Source organism: Tasmannia lanceolata, unplaced genomic scaffold (assembly GCF_043159265.1).
Source record: "Tasmannia lanceolata isolate RefF3 unplaced genomic scaffold, GAP_Taslan_0.1 ptg000522l, whole genome shotgun sequence".
NCBI lineage: Eukaryota > Viridiplantae > Streptophyta > Magnoliopsida > Canellales > Winteraceae > Tasmannia > Tasmannia lanceolata.
This window is the reverse complement of record NW_027519195.1, coordinates 6,361-12,720: the sequence shown is the minus strand read 5'-3', so window position 1 is coordinate 12,720 and position 6,360 is coordinate 6,361.

The window sequence follows — 6,360 nt, the reverse complement described above, 5'->3', positions numbered from 1 at the left end:
ACTTTTTTCTGTATAACAGGATTATTAATAACTCGTTGGATTTATTTGAGACATTTCCCGTTAAGTGATTTATATGAATCATTAATGTTCCTTTCATGGAGTTTCTCCATTATTCATATGGTTCCTAAAGTGGGGAACCATAAAAATAATTTAAGCGCAATAACTGGGCCAAGTGCTATTTTTACCCAAGGCTTTGCCACTTCAGGTCTTTTAACTGAAATGCATCAATCCGCAATATTAGTACCCGCCCTACAATCCCAGTGGTTAATGATGCACGTAAGTATGATGTTATTGAGCTATGCAGCTCTTTTATGTGGAGCGTTATTATCAGTAGCTTTTCTAGTCATCACATTTCGAAAAAACACAGATATTGTTGTTAAAACCAATCATTTATTAATTGGGACATTTTCCTTTGGTGAGATCCAATACTTGAATGAGAAAAGAAGTGTTTTACAAAACACTTCTTTTCCTTCATTTAGAAATTATCACAGGTATCGATTGACTCGGCGATTGGATCATTGGAGTTATCGTGTCATTAGTCTAGGGTTTATCTTTTCAACCATAGGTATTCTTTCGGGAGCAGTATGGGCTAATGAGGCATGGGGGTCTTATTGGAATTGGGACCCCAAGGAAACTTGGGCATTTATTACTTGGACCATATTCGCGATTTATTTACATACTAGAACAAATCAAAGTTTGCAAGGTGTTAATTCGGCAATTGTAGCTTCTATCGGATTTCTTATAATTTGGATATGCTATTTTGGGGTCAATCTATTAGGAATAGGACTACATAGTTATGGTTCATTCACATTAACAGCGAATTGAAGAAGGGACTTGAAGAATACATGGGAACATCAATCTCCAATATATAACGAAAATTAGTGTGAGTTTTTGAGAACCATTTGAATCAAGTAGTAATTCAAATGGTTCTCAAAAACTCCAGATGTATCTGATTACAATTCCAATTCACTTCATTTTTTTTTTTTCAGTGTACAGCGACCGATTTTGTAAATCACAGGATTATTTGACTTTATTTCTTATTTATGAAAACTATTTATGAAAGTAATTAGATAGAATAGCTTCTACCTTCTCAACTGATAGTGAGAGAACGAAATCGGGATAAATACCGATACCTATTACGGGTAGAAAGATACAGATCGAAACAAATAGTTCTCGCGGTCCAGAATCCACAAAGTAGGAGTTTGTAACATTGAATAGTTTGTATCCATAGAACATCTGGCGTAACATAGATAATGAATAAATAGGAGTTAATATCATTCCAATTGCCATTACAAAAGTAATTAGTATTTTTGGCATTAAAAGGTATTTTGGGCTGGTAATTATTCCAAAAAAGACTACCAATTCTGCAACAAAACCACTCATTCCTGGCAGTGCAAGCGAAGCCATCGAGAAGCTACTTAACATGGTAAATATTTTTGGCATTGGGGTAGCTATTCCTCCCATTTCATCGAGATAAACAAGACGTATTCTATCGTAACTCGTTCCTGCCAAGAAAAAGAGTGCAGCACCAATAAATCCATGAGAAATGATTTGTAAAATGGCTCCATTGAGTCCCATATCAGTTATGGAAGCAATTCCGATAATTGTGAAACCCATATGAGATACGGAGGAATAGGCTATTCGCTTTTTTAAATTGCGTTGACCGGGAGAAGTTGAAGCTGCATAGATTATTTGAATCGTTCCGACTATCATCAACCAGGGAGAAAATATAGAATGAGCATGGGGTAATAATTCCATATTGATCCGAACCAATCCATATGCTCCCATTTTTAATAAAATTCCAGCTAGAAGCATACATGTACTGTAATGTGCTTCTCCATGGGTATCTGGTAACCATGTATGTAGGGGTATAATCGGTGATTTGACAGCATAAGCAATAAAGAAGCCAAAATAGAATATTATTTCCAATGCCGCGGGATACGATCGATTAGCTGATGTTTCAAAATTTAATGTTGGTTCATTGGAACCATATAAACCCATACCTGGAACTCCCATTAAGAGAAAAATGGAACCCCCCGCAGTGTACAAAATGAACTTTGTAGCTGAGTACAGACGTTTCTTACCTCCCCACATGGATAAAAGTAGGTAAACAGGAATTAATTCTAACTCCCACATGATGAAAAAAAGTAAAAGGTCTCGAGAAGAAAATGATCCTATTTGACCGCTGTACATTGCTAACATCAGGAAATGGAACAATCGCGAATCTCTAGTAACTGGCCAAGCCGCTAAAGTAGCTAAAGTAGTGATGAATCCCGTCAGTAAAATGGGTCCGATGGAAAGTCCATCGATCCCGAGTCTCCAGTGAAAATACAAAATATTTATCCATTTATAATCCTCCTCCAATTGGATTAATGGATCGTCCAATTGGAAATGATAACAGAATGCATAGGTCGTTAGAAGGAGTTCTAACAAGCAGATGCATATAGTATACCATCTCACCACCTTATTTCCTCTATGAGGGAGAAAGAAAATTGATGAACCCGCGGATATTGGAAAAACAACAATTATTGTTAACCAAGGAAAATAACTCGTGGTAAAGACAAGATAGACTTTGACCATAAAAACCCGCGCTCGAAATAATATATTTTCTCGAGTACGGGTTTTTGTCGGTAAAGAAGAATCAAATGGATTCAAGTAGAGTTTTACGGAACGTATCAATAAGCTAGACCCATGCTGCGAGTTGTCTCATGCCATAAATAAACCCGGACACTCAAGAAATCTGTTGGACAAGCGGATTCACATCTCTTACAACCTACACAGTCTTCTGTTCTTGGAGCAGGAGCAATTTGCTTAGCTTTACATCCGTCCCAAGGTATCATTTCCAATACATCTGTGGGGCAGGCTCGTACACATTGAGTACATCCTATACATGTATCATAAATCTTTACTGAATGTGACATTGTGTCTATCAATTTTTTGAACGTTATCAATTTTCGATCTGGTAAAATCGGTAGTAAATGAATCATATATTGTAGATACCAGATGAATCAGTAGTTTACCAGAATTGATTTTTTTTTAGAATCAATTTACCTCTGGATCTGTTTAGGAAAGAGGACCAAGATACTTTGATTTCTTACGTTTCAGCAAACATGGTCATACGAGTCATATATGCTAATTTTAATTGGTGAATATAATATTATATATATCTGTCTTTTTTTATATCATTATGACTATTTATTCAACAAGTTCGATTGATTGATACGAGTTGATTTTCTGTTACGATGGATCGACGAAACAATAGCTGGCCCAATAGCTGCTTCAGCGGCTGCAATAGCTATAACAAAGATCGAGAAAATGTCTCCTTTTAATTGTCGACTATCAAATAAATCAGAAAACGTTACGAGATTCATATTAACCGCATTCAGTATAAGCTCAAGACACATAAGTGCTCTAACCATATTTCGACTTGTGATCAATCCATAAATACCAATAGAAAATAAATAGGCACTCAAAATAAGTACATGCTCGAGCATCATTGACCAACTCCTCATCAATCTCGATTCATTTCAATATGAACAACAATTTCACTGATTGACTCGAATATAAAACAAGTACGGAACAAAGGAAGGTATTGGTAATGGATCGAACTAAAACAAAACCCTTTTTAATTTAATATATGAACAATAAATATATAAATTGAATTGAAGCAAAATGGATGTAATAACAATACAAGAAGACAGAACAAGGCCTTATTTATTTTTATTTTAAATTTATTTTAATTTTATTTTGGATTTCTAATTCATTTCTAATTCTAAGTATTTATTACTGACGAGCCATAGCAATTGCACCTATCAAGGCAACTAAAAGAATTATAGAAATGAGTTCAAATGGAAGATAAAAATCTGTTGATAAATGAATCCCAATTTGTTGAACATTACTTATCAGGTCCTGCTCTATAATCTGGTTTGATCCTGTAGTCCAAATAATCCCATACCATGACGTATCTGAAATAGTAGTAATTAGTGAAAAAAGAATACTTGTACAAACCAGTGAAGTGACCCCATCTCCAACGGTCCAAAGATAGAAATCATTGTAATATTCTGAACCATTCATGAACATCACAGCAAATATGATTAAGACATTTACAGCTCCCACGTAAATAAGGAGCTGTGCAGCAGCTACAAAATAGGAGTTAGATAGAATATGGAATAAGGATATACAAACAAGAACCAATCCCAATGAAAAGGCAGAAAAAATGGGATTGGTAAGTAATACCACTCCTAGACCCCCTAGTATAAGACCTGATCCCAAAAATACTAAAAGAATATCATGTATTGGCCCAGGTAAATCCATTATGTATAAAATAAGAGATAAAAAAAAGTTGAAATATTTCATGACCTTACTGACCCAGCCAGGAAAAAAGAGGTTACCTTGTTTTTTTCTTGTATATGATACGTTTCTAATTGAATCGTAATGGGGTCTGGATTGAGGTAGATACAGTTATTGGACTAATTCCACTTCTGTATCCGAAAGAGTAGTTCGGAGTTTGATATTCCGAAATCATCATGACTATATTCATATATTCTAAATCCAAATCAAGCCGCGATTCTCACCAATCAATAGTTATGATTTGTAGTTACTGACCAACCAAAATGAAAGAAGCTTCACTCCTTTAGATCAAAAATGAATCTTAGTCATTGGTAATCGTTATTGAATCAAGGGGTTTATCTGTGGTTATTTTAATTTGAGTCGAATTCATAATTGTTCGAATTGTGTAATCCCCAATTACTGACATTGGTAACCGACCCAAAGCAATTTGATTATAATTCAATTCGTGACGATCATAAGTGGAAAGTTCATATTCTTCAGTCATTGATAGACAGTTTGTTGGACAATACTCGACGCAGTTACCACAAAATATACAGATTCCAAAATCAATACTATAATTAAGCAACCGTTTCTTTCTAATATCTGTTTCCAATCTCCAATCAACAACGGGTAGATCTATGGGACATACACGAACACATACTTCACAAGCAATGCATTTATCAAATTCAAAGTGGATTCGACCACGGAAACGCTCTGATGTGATCGATTTTTCATAAGGATATTGAATAGTTATAGGTAAACGATTCGCGTGGGATAAGGTAATCATGAAACTTTGACCAATGTACCTTGCAGCTCGTACTGTTTGTTGACCATAATTCATGAACCCAGTCATCATAGGGAACATATCGTGGCTATCCATGAATAATTTGATATTTCTTTCTCTTGCTTAAGGGAGGTTATGAATCTAGAGTATCATATACTGTTACAGTGAAAGGAGTTGGGAAGAAGTTGTCAATAATAGATTACCCAGAGAAATGGGTGTAAAAGAAATTTCCATCCAAGATTTAATAGTTGGTCCATTCTCATCCTAGGTAAAGTCCATCTTGTTGTGATAGGAATGAACAGGAACAAATAAGCTTTAGCTAATGTAATAAGGATACCAATCGTTGTTCCAAATACTCCCCCCGTTTTATTTATTCCGAAAAGTTCAGGAATGAATATGTACGGAATAGAGAGATTCCACCCGCCCAAGTAAAGAACTGTTACAAATAATGAAGAAACTAGTAGATTTAGGTAAGAAGCAACGTAAAATAAACCAAATTTGATACCTGAATATTCGGTTTGATAACCCGCTACTAATTCTTCTTCTGCTTCTGGTAAATCAAAAGGTAATCTCTCACATTCTGCTAGGGAAGAAATTATAAAAACTATAAACCCTATGGGTTGACGCCACAGATTCCATCCCCAAAACCCATATTTTGACTGTGCCTCAACTATATCAATTGTACTTGAACTGTTAGATAATCATAGTCGATGATAACATCACTGTTCCCATCGCTATTTCAGAACCGTACATGAGACCTCAGCTTCATACGGCTCCTCGATGGCCACAAATAAATCTAAGGACTGATTCAGTATTACCTCGGCATTTTTTGAGAGTGAATAGAGTAAAGATGCATCAGGGAGTCCCTAATTAGACCAATGGAATTCTGTCTGCTATAATAACAAATTCAAAGTGCTTCCGAATTGCTCTCATAATTTATTTTATAATTAATATTACAATTTATCTTTGTTCAGTAATAGCTTAATCTTTCAATAAAATACTCGTTGTATCAATAGATATTTCTACCCATATCTTTCGATTACGAAAAAGAATTAGACACTCTACATTAGTTCATTTCATGAATCATGATAAGAAGCCTATCTGTATTAATACGGATGGGATGGAGGAAAGAAAGAATAAAGAAAGATCTATTACTATTTATTTTTCCTATTGCATTCCATTTCTTTCGTTCCTGTTCTTCTTTCGCAGAAGAGGGGATTCTCAAAAAAAAAATAAAGGATTACTTC